General features: G+C 41.0%; 1 protein-coding gene across 10 annotated transcripts in view; it reads right to left on the bottom strand.

The window, feature by feature from the left end:
* Positions 1–12514, bottom strand: part of BICRA (BRD4 interacting chromatin remodeling complex associated protein) — a 96217-nt gene extending 83703 nt beyond the window's left edge. For 9 of the 10 annotated variants that reach the window (XM_083753574.1, XM_083753581.1, XM_083753575.1 and 6 more), the window contains exons 1-2: positions 9985–10112; positions 5718–5846 (exon numbers count right to left, since the gene is read on the bottom strand). The gene's annotated coding sequence lies outside the window, so the exon portion shown is untranslated. Of the gene's footprint in view, positions 1–5717; positions 5847–9984; positions 10113–12090 lie in introns of those variants that run through there. The other variant, XM_083753579.1, reaches the window with a different exon arrangement.
* Between the last annotated feature and the right edge of the window lie 739 nt (positions 12515–13253).

The following is a 13253-nucleotide window of genomic DNA, read 5'->3' as shown; positions in this document are numbered from 1 at the left end:
CACATTTTCTGCTTCCTTCACATCTGTCTTTGTTTCTGAATTAGTTACTGAGAGCTTAATAGCACAGGAGGCCAGATTTGGCCCAGTGGCTGCTGACTGTTGACCATCATTTAGAGTTTCATTCACAAAAAGTACACTACCTATGATTTCAACTAAGTCAACATTCTCAAAGTGTGAAGCAAGACCTCCTTGGAAGACTAAATCTCTTTCCCAACCAAAGTGTTTATTTGACAAGGTAAACAAAAAATGGAGTTGCACTCCACTGACCCTTCTCAGTCTGAGTGATACAAAGAGCATACATGTTTCACTCCTCGTGACAATCCTATTTTGGTTACCTTTTTGCTACCTCCACTTTAATGAATGCAGAAGAGCTAAAGTGGATTTGCTCCCTCAACTTATTCAGTTGTAGCACTGACACAATGGAATGCTCTCTGTAGAGTGATTACCAAAGTGTTTCTTTATGCTTTAATATTGGCTGGATTCCCCCCCCCCCCCATTTCTATGTTGTTAGCTTCTTTCGACTTCCCCTACACTGCAGGAAGAAAAGTGCGACAGTTTAAAATAAATAAATAAATAAATAAATAAATAAATAAATAAATACATTTTGCAAATCCAGTTGCCAATAGTTTGTGGCCATGAGCAATCACCTTCTACCATATTTTTGTTTTTTGTTTTGCTTTTATTTCAGTCAGGGATACTCCATTTTCATTTTATTTTTAAAATAGTCACTGTGACAAAACTGGATACCCTTGAGATAATACAATGCATACATATTTGTGCCTGAATATTTACACACATACACTTGCAATCAGGAAGTTTCACTAAGAGACCTAAATAGTCACGTGACAGTTTAACAAGCCTTGTTTTTCTTTCACCGTATTTCCCCTCATGTAATTTATTTCAAAACAATAGCTTAGTCTTTAAAACTAAGGCTGTTAGTTTGGGATAAAAGTATATATTTGGTAGGGTTAAAAGTCAAAGGCACACTTGTTCATGTGTTGGAGCCATTTTGGCTCTGGTATGTTATTGTCATAGGGTAGAAATAAAACATGAAGAATGCTCTTTTTCTGCTAATATTTATTTAATTGCAAGCAGATTTGTTCTTCGGTATCTCAAAAAGACTTCTATTGAGATTTGGATCACATGCAAACTAAAGCTAAAATCAATTAACCATTTAAAGCAGATGACTCAATAAACAAACCTCAACATGTATAAACCTTTAGCAATTTTATCAGTAAAAGCCTCATTTCACTTAAGCATATACCCCTTATACTATCTGTCTAAGTTGTGGGCCACTCAAAAACCTGGCAAGACCCTGAAGGAACATGGTATTACATCACAGATCTACATGCTTTAAATATGAGGTTCTACAACTGCCTACCAAGAAAATTCAACAACTGATTTTTTTGTAGATTAGTATGATTTAAAATCCTCTGTTCTTGGTGATTTACATCATTTCCAATTTCAAATTCATGTATCTCCAGAACAAGAGTATATACCAGCTGATTGCTGTAACTATTAAAATGTATTGGGTCGGAAGTAAATAAAGCCTTTATGCTACCCAGAAGCATAATCCAAAACCTTCCAAGCCAAAACAGCCTTTGAACTACAAAATTATATATGCCAAGCCACTCAGAAGCTGTCTGGGCAAGTAAGCAGTATAGCAATTAATAAATTAAAAAATAAGAAAGGAGGTAGGGGGAAACGTGAAATTAATTTCTATTGGTGCTATTGTCCTGAGCTCACCCAGCCCAAAGAGGACAAATGGTTTAATTCTTTATTAACAAAGCACGCATGGTAGCTCCTAAGGTGCACAGAACATGCGCACAAACTTCTGGTGATTAAGTAGCTGGCATCCCCTGCACAGGCTTGTGCTCCAAGCTGGACTCTTGGAGCAACAGCATAACCATGCCTCTACCCAAACTTGTCTGATAGTACATGCACAAGCATCCTGTGAATTCTCCTTAAAGGAAGTTGTTGTTGTGTCTGTCTTTTCAAGCCCCTCCTAATCCTGGGTCCTGGTCTAAGAAATTATTTTGAAAACAGTATGTTTTCTGATAGAGAAAATGATGCTGAGATACAGCAGTTCTGCAAACCCAAGCAGGGTGGTATCCTTACTGCAGATATATGAATCTCCTGCATGCTCAACAAACCTCTATCTCTGTAGCTAGTACAGAGCTAGTTTCTAGATTATGGTATAAAGTTGCCCCCCCCCCATTTTATTAAGGTTATACTCCTTCCTCCTATTGCAATCAAGGTGGTTTACAAACATTAAGTAACCGATCAGTAAAACATAGCATTAAAAACCAATGCATGTCCACTAAAACACCATTGAATTATCTCAGCTCAGTAGGCTGACACCCAATAGAATAAAAATGCCTTCAATATGCGCCAAGAGAGATCAAAAGAGAGTGGACCAAACCTCAAGACAGCAAGTTTCACAGTTGGGCATAGCCACAGAAATGTTTCTCTCCTAACCCTCAACCAACCATATCTCTAACACAGGCACAGGCAAACTCGGCCCTCCAGATGTTTTGGGACTACAACTCCCATGATCCCTAGCTAACAGGACCAGTGGTCAGGGATGATGGGAATTGTATTCCCAAAACATCTGGAGGGCTGAGTTTGCCTATGCCTGCTCTAATAACATTGGGATATTGAGAAGAGCCTCCCTTGCAGATCTTAAACGAACAGGAAAAGTTGTATGAGAAGAGAAAGATCTCTAGACTTAAATCACTGAGGGCTTTAAAGGTCATAACCAGGACTTTGAACTGTGCCGAGAAACAAACTGGAAGCCAGTGCAGTAAATCGGTGTAATGTGCTCCAAAGGCTGAGTGCCCATCAGGACACTTGTGGTTACATTCTGGACCAAGTGAAGATTCTTCAAAGGCAGCCCCGTGTAGAGTGCACTGCAGTCATCAAGTCTGGAAGTAACTAAAGCATATGTCACCATAGCCAGGATAGAACTTCCCATGGATGGATGCATCTAAAACACCAGCCTAAACTGGGCAAATCACTCCAAACCCCAGCTTCTACCCTTGCATCTAGGGGCAAAGCCGGGTCTAAGAGTACTCTCCAATTTTGAACTTCTTTTTCAGATCATCACCAAAACTGCCGTTACAAATGAGCATTATCTGAAAACCTTCTCTTGATGATCTCTTTATGCATATAACGGGGTGGGGGAGCTCCTAGTGGAAGATCAGATAGTTTTAAAAAAAAAAAAAACTTGGAGGGAGAGGGTGTCAGTAACATTCTTAAACCTCTCAAGCATCCTGCCATACAAATAAAAGATGCATTCCAGGTTTTCTTGCGTTTTGTGATTAAGAAATTCAGTTCATGTACTGTATTAATATCCTGAAATATTTGGCATTAAAGGGACACTATAATAACAGTGTTCCAAACAAAACAGCAAGGATTGAACCTATTAGTGCTTTCAAGTGATGAACAGTTCTAGAGAACTTGAAAGCTTGCACACTATTTTCTGATATTTTGGTTGGCCTAATACAGGTATTGTCGTAATAAGGATTTTGGAATTTTCTTATGGGCCCACACGGCTACCATTATTTTCTACTTGTCAAGTATTAGAAATACATTTACTATTTGGTGGGAGAGAAATATAAATAATAAAAGTTCAACTCATACTGGATTTAATATCAGCATCAACGGGTACATGGTAATTTGGCACAACAAAAAGGCAGAACAACTTCTAAGTCACAGTTGTGGAAAACATACCATATGTTCTTTAAAAACAAGCAAACAAAACAACAACAACACTTAGTTCTCCTTTTTGAAAAGCAGAGGTGGGGAAGTTATTCAGAATTGTTCCAGTTGATCTTTTTAAAAAAGACATGGCAATAATTGGATTTTTTTCCAGCAAGCACTAACAATATAGACTTCAAATCTTGTCCTAGAATTCTGATTCTAAGACTTTGATCTTATCAGCATTTACTTGGCTATCCGGGTGATTTCTATGGGACATTCTTTAAAACAAATGTGTTTAGGATCATAGTGTGAGTAATGTCATCTGTACACATTTTTAGCCAGGTAATTTCAGTAAAACAGTTGACTGGTTGAGCACTTAAGTAAAAACTCAGGAATATAGCAAGTAAGTGAACCTGAATTACAAGCAAAATAAACCCCAACTCATATCACCATGACTTTTAATTTTAGATCAGTGTAGTTACTTTTATAAACAACCAAATAAAAAGGAAAACCTCTCCTTATATTGAATATATTCAGATACCCCAAACAATCAAGTATATGATTATGGGCAAATCCACTACAATACTTCAACTCCTTTTAGTGAACACTCAGCTTTACTGTATAATGTTTTGATATATATAGTATCAATACTCCTGATATAGTCACTACAGAGATGTCCATAGAATATGAATCTGATCATGGTGAAGAAGAGCTGTTTTAGAAGCACTTTTGAAAAACACTGGATTTACAAAACATATACAAAATCACCTCTTATGCTTTGCGGTTTGTTTATTATTCTGAACTGAGAGGTATGCAATTCTTTGGATAAACTCCAGAAGAGATTGGACAACTAACTGGGACATATAGAACAACAGGACAGGACAGGACAGAGAACCAAAGTTTGTAATGTATTGCAAATATGTACACAAGCATATAAAAAGAAGCAAAACCCAAACATAACTGTGCTAAGGGGGGGCAGCCATGATTCACACACAAAATGCACATCTGAAAAGCAAAAAATATGTTTTTATTTCCCGGAAATATATATGCTCAGGACAACACAAGAATGGATCGCAGGCGCACAACATCCCATTTGACTACCAAAAACAAACAAACAAACAAACAAACATTGAAAATTTCTATCCAATGTATTATCACTGAGTTGTATTGTTGCTTTTTTTGAACCAAATCAGCACAAAACAAACAAGCAGCGGTTTACAAGACAAGGCCAGAGGCTCAAGTTTGAGATTTCATAAAGAGGTGGAGAGAAGGTTAATAGAGGATAACCCGTATTTGGCAGGTCTTCCTTGTTTTACAGAGCTCAATAATTAATTTTTACTATAGTGTTTGGATATGTCTTAAAAAGCAAATACATATAACCCTGGGATTTCCCTTTTCAAATTTGACACCAAGGAAAACAGTCATTTTTTTGTGTGCTTTATATCCCACCATCCAAGCAATCAAAAACCAAGCGAAAAGACCCATCTGCTAGGGGCATCCTTTGCTTTTATTTTGGAGGTGGAGTGGGGGTGGGGAAAGCGAAATAGACGATGCCTTTGCAACCGGGAAATCAAAACCCGACACATAACCATCCGACGCTGCGAATTATCATCTCTTCTCTTTTTCCTCTTTTCCCCAAAGCGCGCCCCCCCCCCATCTGGTGGAGAAGGAAAACCTAATCTAGAAGGCTGTGGGGATATGCGAAATAAGAGATGGGGGTGGGGAGAGAACCTCCCAGCGCCCCCTCTTCGGCCACAACGATTAGAACGTTGTGTATCATTTTATAAAGCTACATTGTATTCTGTAGACGTGCCCTGCAGACGCAGTAATATGAGGCTGTTTGGGGGGAGAACTGGATTGGGGGAGCAATGGAAAGAGATCAGGGCTGCTACCCAAGGAGGGGGGGACACGGTTCCCTTTCCCCCCAGGTTTTTTTCGCCCTGTCACAGCCCTGAGTTGCAGGTAGAGAGAGTTAAGAGATTTAAAGAGAAATTGCTACATTGTAACAAACTCACCGTGATGTTTGAGCAGCAGTCAGCGCGGGGTCTCCGAGACATCCCCGCACGGGCTCCGGAGGCAGGACCCCAGCAGGCACAGACTCATAGAGGGTCAGCCAAATGCCTGATTGCAATGGAGCAAGGCGTCTAAAAAAAAGGAGGGGTAGGCAAAAGATAAAATAAAAATAAAAGGACGGAAGGCAAGGGTTTAGGGAGGGGGGAAGGTAACATACAGCTAAATTTTTATATTACGTTTTAAGAGAAACGATGAAAAAAAAGAAAGCCACTTCCCTCCACCCCTTTCACTTAATTTGCATTTGTGTTGCCCCACCCCCCTCTCTCTTTCAAAATAGCCACACGCGCGCGCACGCTCAAAGGAGAGCCTCCGACGAAGACATTATTACCACGGGGCTGTCAAGCGCGGGGTGAATTAAAGGCACAGGCACACTAAGCGACCTTCATGATTGACGTGCGTTTCAAGCTAAGCTTCGCATCCTCAGGAGGGAAGAGCTCGGCGCAAGCAGACGGAGGGGGGTGGGGGCGGGAGCGTTTTCAGACCTTACGCGGGTGGAAAGCATGGGTGGGATCTTAATTCGAAGCGAGCATCTTAATAACAACCAATTTCAATTTAAGAATAAAAAAGCTCAACTCGTATTGAACAAAGAGAGAAGGAGCACTTGTCATTTCTACGAAATGTGAATGATTCTGAGAGCAGACTGGCATCAGAGGGCTTTTGGCTGAAACTGCTAACATCCCCACCAAAGGTTTAAAATGACACTTTTATATGAGAGCCATCCAGTCATTTAAGCAACTACAGCCCCAAGTGTACTAATTCCAGCAAGCATACAAGGGAGTAAGCCCTGCTGAACTCTGTAGGACTTGCATCTCAGTAAGCACACTTAAGGTCACTGAGCATATCACAAAACTAGGCAAGGGAACCAAGTCCATTAGAAAAGGCCAAGTGTTTGAGTCATACTTCCTGCAAAGGTAATTGTAACGCACACTTTACAGAAGCCAGAACACTGCTCCAGGTGTAGGAAACCTTTGGTTCTCCGGATGTTTCTGAACTACAACTCCTATCATCCCTGGTCATGGACATGCCTGATGGGAGTTGTAGTTGGGCACAGTTGGAGTATGATCTGTCTTCTCTTCACCCCTAAATTAAAGGACTTGGGGTGTAGTAATTAAATTATATTTCCTGCTTATACCAGACCATATTGGATGGATTCTATGGGTGCAATCCTGTGCAAATGTAGTTTTGTGTGTGTGTGTGTGTCCCCGTTCTTCTGCCTTCTACTACTACTCTCAACTCTTGTAAAAAGCTTCCCTGCTTGAAAAGGCCATCATCTTCAAATCCCTTTCATCTGCACATCTCTTCAAAATCACCATCACATCACCCACTCTGCCATCCGTGGCGGGCTGAGTTAACCCTACTGGCTATTCATTCTCCCTTATTCCTCATTTCACTACTCTTAACCTAGCCTGCTCCTCGAAACAAAATTTAAAAAAATTCCTTCCAGTAGCACCTTAGACACCAACTAACTTTGTTATTGGTATGAGCTTTCGTGTGCATGCACACTTCTTGAGATGAAGCCACAAGAACTAATGCAATTATCTGTCAAATGCTAAGTGCAGCGTTTTGGGAACATGTAAAACTGCTCCATGCAGGCACGTATGGGACTTGGTGGGACCAGATTAGAATGGCAGGTGCTCATGGATTTTTTTTTTTTTTTTTTGTAGAATGTAGAGCAAACCATATTGGTACTACTGCTTCATCAGGCACAATGCGAGTGGGGGAGGGCACAGGTTCTCCATTCCTGCCAGACTACAACTAATGCATGCATCTTGAGGACTGGAGGAAACCCTGCAACTTCTGAAGTTCTACGATAATCATGACATTAGCTCTCTCCCCACTCTCCCAGATTGAACCTGGAACCTTCTGCATGCAAAAAAGATGTCATACCACTGAGCTTTGGCCCACAAAGTGAACATAGAGCAGTGGTAATAATAAGACCCGGAAAGTTTCTCTGTCTATAAATAGTTCACGAACTGTTGTGGCCATGTTCTTTCTTTCATTCTGCTAAACAGTAGATAAATGTTTAGAAATGTATAGTGATTACACATCTTACTTTGTTTGAATGGGCACATGTGTTCATTTGTTTGTATGAGTACTTGTAATGGACGTTACCTACCCCGTATTTGATCTACTAGCTACACCCAGCCTTTCTTTTTGGTATCAGGGAATTTAAGGTGCAATTCTGTACACATGAATAAGCCTTTTGAACTCAGTGAGGCTTGCTTCCCAGAAGACACAAGACTGGACTGCACAGTCAAAACACCACAGAGACAAAACAACTAATAACGAAATAAGTATGTGTTAATAACAATAAAGCAATTTTTAATGTACAACGTTCTACCTATAATGCATAAAACACAGAGGGGTAAGTTTGATATTAAACAAGAGATATTCAAATAAACCACTTCTAATACCTTTTGCAGTCAGAAAAATAATTATAGTATAAAACTGATAGCAGGGAAGCCAATGTGGTGCCCTCCTCCCAATGTTGTTGGACTACAATTCCTATAAGCCACAGCCAGTATGAACAGTACTTGGGGATTGTGGGAGCTGTAATTCGACATCTGAATAGCATCATATGGGCTATCTTTGTATGTATCCTACTGTATCTATGAGGATTTATTCTTTAGTACGGTAAGTGTGCACAGGATTCCAGCTAAGAAACTGAATAATAATAAAGTTTAGTTCAGTAGAACTTAAAGATAACCATGTTTATAATTACTTATGGAGATTTTGCTTAGCTGCTCTAGAACGGAGTATTCAATGCATACTTTCTGGTTATGGTTTACTAATCAAAATAAATGTTCTTTATCTCATAAATACATAAATACTAATTGGGCCTGTTATAGAATTTTTTTTGTTAATGCCCTATATTCAGTGCAGCTACAAAATAGTACCAAAAGAGACAGGAGGCTGAATCTGGTGCAGTTTGTAGTGAAGTAAACATATAGTAGACAATAATTGGACTATACATAAATACATTCACATAGTTCACAACTCATGCACTTCTAGATCCTCTATCAAGCAGCTTCCTGCTAGATTTTGTTAGTACCAAAGCAAAACAAAGGCAAACCCAAGACATTACTGTGCAGTGCTTCACTCCCTCAGTATTACTTTTCTAAAGCCAGTCACATAAGTAAAAGTAATCGGGACAACTCTTAATTACTGTTTTGCATGCTTTATCCAGCAAGACACGCGACCAACACACACATTGAAACAAGCCAAGGCTTTCTGAGTACAGTACTATATGCAGATGTTCCCAATTCCAAGCTAACAGCCAGACAGGCACCGTCTTAAACGGGCTGTGAGATCAGGCAGCTGAAAGCACAGCTCAGGAAAGGGTCCTCGGCGTACTAATTAAAAACTGGTTTTGCCGGAGAGAGAGTTCTCCTGATTGGTCAAAAGTGGAGCAGATCAGAAAGTAATGGGATGGGCTAAAGGCAGCACCCGTCACCCTGATTAGACAGGTTAAATATGATTGACTACCGTGGGTAATTAATAAGGGGGTAGGGCTTTCTGCTATGTTTATACCCTGCGATTGGCTGGATTTGAATTATCTCTTACATTCTGTTTAAACTTGGGTGGGACTCGCTTTGGTGCTCTATAAAAGGCAGAGCTGCGAGCGTGGAGGCAAACGAGCACGGTGAGAGTTTTTAAAGAAGGCAGGATTTTAGCAGCTTTGCTCTCCCGGATCATTTCAATGGAGCAGAAAAACCACGTTTTCCTCAGCGTTTTTGTAACATATCCGATTGGGAGTTTTTTAAAAAAACAAAATAAAAAAGCTGAGAAAGGAAGAGATTGAAGAGGGTTTTCTGCTCTACATGGCCATTTGCAGTTTCATAAAACAAAACAAACGTGCCGTTCCACTACTGCCGGTGAACTTAAATGCAATACATTAATAACGAATAAGAAATCGTTTAACTTTGGACTCGATCACGGATTGTAGCTTGGGATAACACTCCGATTGCGCCTGGGATTGCATCTCGGAAGCAAGAGCCATTGCAGCCGTACAGTCTACTATGCAGTTCACAATATGGCAGGATTTTACAGTGGGAGTTATTTTGCTAATGTTAGTTTTTAAGCATTTTTTTTTTAACAAATGTGCACAGATACACTCGCGCCTGAGCAAGACAGTGGGAAGACATTCTGAACACGTTTCGAAAACTAAACTTGTAAAAACAACAACGAATTGTATGGATCGGGGAGTACCTGAAACTCACTGGTGGAGCGTATGTGCATTGCATGCAGAAGGTTCCTGTTTCAGTCCTCTTATCTCCAAATTCCCCTTATCTGAAACGAGAGTTGTTGCCAATACAGTAGTGCAAAAAACGTTGTGCCAGGGAGGTCAATGGCTTGACTTGGTGTAAAGCAACTTCCTACACTCCCAGGGCATGCTGGGTAGGTGGGGAGGGGAGTAGGGCTGCTTATCTCTAGATATGCCGTAGGCCTATGCTTGTCAAGCCTTGTTCCACACCACACTTACTGATAGGGAAAACAAGGAAAATCACAACCCCTAGACACAAGTGATTTGGATGAGATCTATTCTCAACAGAGGCACTACCTTGAAAGACATCTGGATTCTATACAACACATGAGCAACAGCTGTACATTTGCAGTACTGCAATGGTTATGCTGCAAGGAACATCCAGGCTAGACTAGTACAATGTATTTATACGTGGGGCAGTTTTTTAAGCCTTTGAAAACTTCAGTTTACAACAAGGAGGCTAGATTCTTCTGGGACACAGCATGTTGTTGTTGTTTAGTCGTGTCCGACTCTTCGTGACCCCCTGGACCAGAGCATGCCAGGCACTTCTGTCCTCCACTGCCTCCCGCAGTTTGGTCAGACTCATGTTTGTAGCTTCGAGAACACTGTCCATCCATCTCGTCCTCTGTCTTCCCCTTCTCCTTGTGCCCTCCATCTTTCCCAACATCAGGGTCTTTTCCAGGGAGTCTTCTCTTCTCATGAGGTGGCCAACGTCTTGGAGCCTCAGTTTCAGGATCTGTCCTTCCAGAGAGGTTTGATCTTGCAGTCCATGGGACTCTCCAGAGTCTCCTCCAGCACCAGAATTCAAAAGCATCAATTCTTCAGCGATCAGCCTTCTTTATGGTCCAGCTCTCACTTCCATACATCACTACTGGGAAAACCAGAGCTTTTACTATATGGACCTTTGTCTGCAAGGTGATGTCTCTACTTTTTAAGATGCTGGGACACAGCATAACAAGCTCATTACACCTATACTGACATCTCTTATGAAAAGAGTTTGTTGAGATTGCTCCAGTTTCAGTTGCCACATCCTTGCTTACCTGGGCAAATTATGAACCCAACATGTAATCTTGATTGGGTCCCAGTTTGTCTCTGGACACAGTCAAAATTCTAACAACTTAAAGCTGGTTTTGAGTTATAAAGTCCTAAGCAATCTGGGACAAGTGTACCTGAGAGACTGCATTTTCTATGCAGCAGCTAAGCTTGTAGGAAGTACTTCTGCCTTCAGAGAGGATTCTTTTTGTCTGCTGGTTGTGCAATAAAGGTTAATGTTCTCTTCCAGATAATATCAGCTGGGGAAGTCTGTCCTATTTACTCAAGAATTTGGTGCTTCAAAATTTGAAAAGCACTAAACTGGCAATAGTCCCATTGCATACTTGTTTACTTATTTTTATTTATAGACGTATTCATTTACTGCTAAATCACAAAACATGTCAAAACAGTTTACAACATTAAAAAGATTAAAATCATAAAAATTAAAAGCAATTAAAAAGCAAAAGTCTAAAGCAAGCATTAATAAACCATTGTGGCATATGTATTCTGAATTGCCTATGCAGGCCTAGTAGAATAAAATGTTTTTCGGCATGCATTTAAAAGTTGGGACAAAAGGAACTCACTGAATCTCTGTTGGCAGAGTACCAATTTGGGGAATGATTAACGATGCTCCTAACGATGATTCCAGTAATCAAGCTGGAATATAGGCAATCGTGGGGGTACCCAAGTTGTTTGGGGCTTTGTAAATTTATACAAGGAACTTGGCTCAGAAGTAGATGAGCAGCCAGTGTAGGTGCTTTAACGAAAGTGCCATGTGTCCTTGGCCAGAAGCTCCCATCAGCAGTCTGCATCAGCTGGAGCTTCCGAACTCAACCTAAGGGCAGCCCCACATAGAGCACATTGCAGCAATCCAGCCTCAAGATGACCAATGCTTGGACTGCAGAGGTCGGGCTATCCCTTGTCCAGGAATGGCTGTAGTCCTCTAACCGCTATTATACAGTAAAAAGGAGCAGATAGGCAGAAGATAACAAATTTACAACTAGATTTGGACACTTAACTTTGTTGTATTGGTGATCCCTTTTTTATCCTCTTCCTTTCTCGCTCTTTTTTTTAAAGATATAGCTGACTCCAGATTTTTGTTTTCCCAGCAGGAATAGAGTAACAGCACTGTAATGCAATCCTGCCCGCCCTTTCCCCATTGGTATGGGTTAGAATGACCATTATTATTGGCAGGGGAGCAATTGCCATTTGCATTAGAACATGTATCATGTGTCCCTGCAATTTGAAGTGAAAGGGCCTTGTTTGTGGTGCCTCCTTCGCTATGAAACACTCTTTGTAAAGAAACTCACCCAACACCCCTATTATCCTATAAGGCCAGACTAAGACATTTTAAGGGACGCGGGTGGTGCTGTGGTCTAAACCACAGAGCCTAGCGCTTGCCAATCAGAAGGTCAGCAGTTCGAATACCCTACAATAGGGTGAGCTCCCGTTGCTCATGTCCCTGCTCCTGCCAACCTAGCAGTTTGGAAGCACGTCAAGTAGATAAATAGGTACCACTCTGGCAGGAAGGTAAACGGCGTTTCCGTGCGCTGCTCTGGTTTGCCAGAAGCGGCTTAATCATGCTGGCCACATGACCCGGAAGCTATCTGCGGACAAACGCCGGCTCCCTTGGCCAGCAAAGCAAGATGAGCGCTGCAACCCCAGAGTCATCCACGACTGGACTTAACAGTCAGGGGTCCCTTTATCTTTTTAAGACATTTTATTCTCCCAGACTGCTTAAGTTCTTGCTATTTTAGTCCCTGTGGTATGGATGGTGGTTTTAGATCCCATGTTGCTGGCTCTTTTTAGCACCTGTGACCTGTATTGTATTTTATTGTTTTGGACTTTTTGTACTGGAATTTTTACAGCGGATGAGATTTTTAAAATTTATCGTGGGGCTTCAGTGTGATGTTTTTAATTGGTTTTATACAATGTCTGTATACTTAAAGCTATGTTTTCCCAGTAGTGATGTATGGAAGTGAGAGCTGGACCAGAAAGAAGGCTGATCGCCGAAGAATTGATGCTTTTGAATTATGGTGCTGGAGGAGACTCTTGAGAGTCCCATGGACTGCAAGAAGATCAAACCTATCCATTCTTAAGGAAATCAGCCCTGAGTGCTCACTGGAAGGACAGATCCTGAAACTGAGGCTCCAAGACTTTGGCCACCTCATGAGAAGAGAAG

Source organism: Podarcis gaigeae, assembly GCF_964106915.1.
Source record: "Podarcis gaigeae genome assembly, chromosome: 8".
NCBI classification, from domain to species: Eukaryota; Metazoa; Chordata; class Lepidosauria; order Squamata; family Lacertidae; genus Podarcis; species Podarcis gaigeae.
Note: the sequence above shows the minus strand (reverse complement) of the source record. Positions and strands in the feature narration are given on the sequence as shown.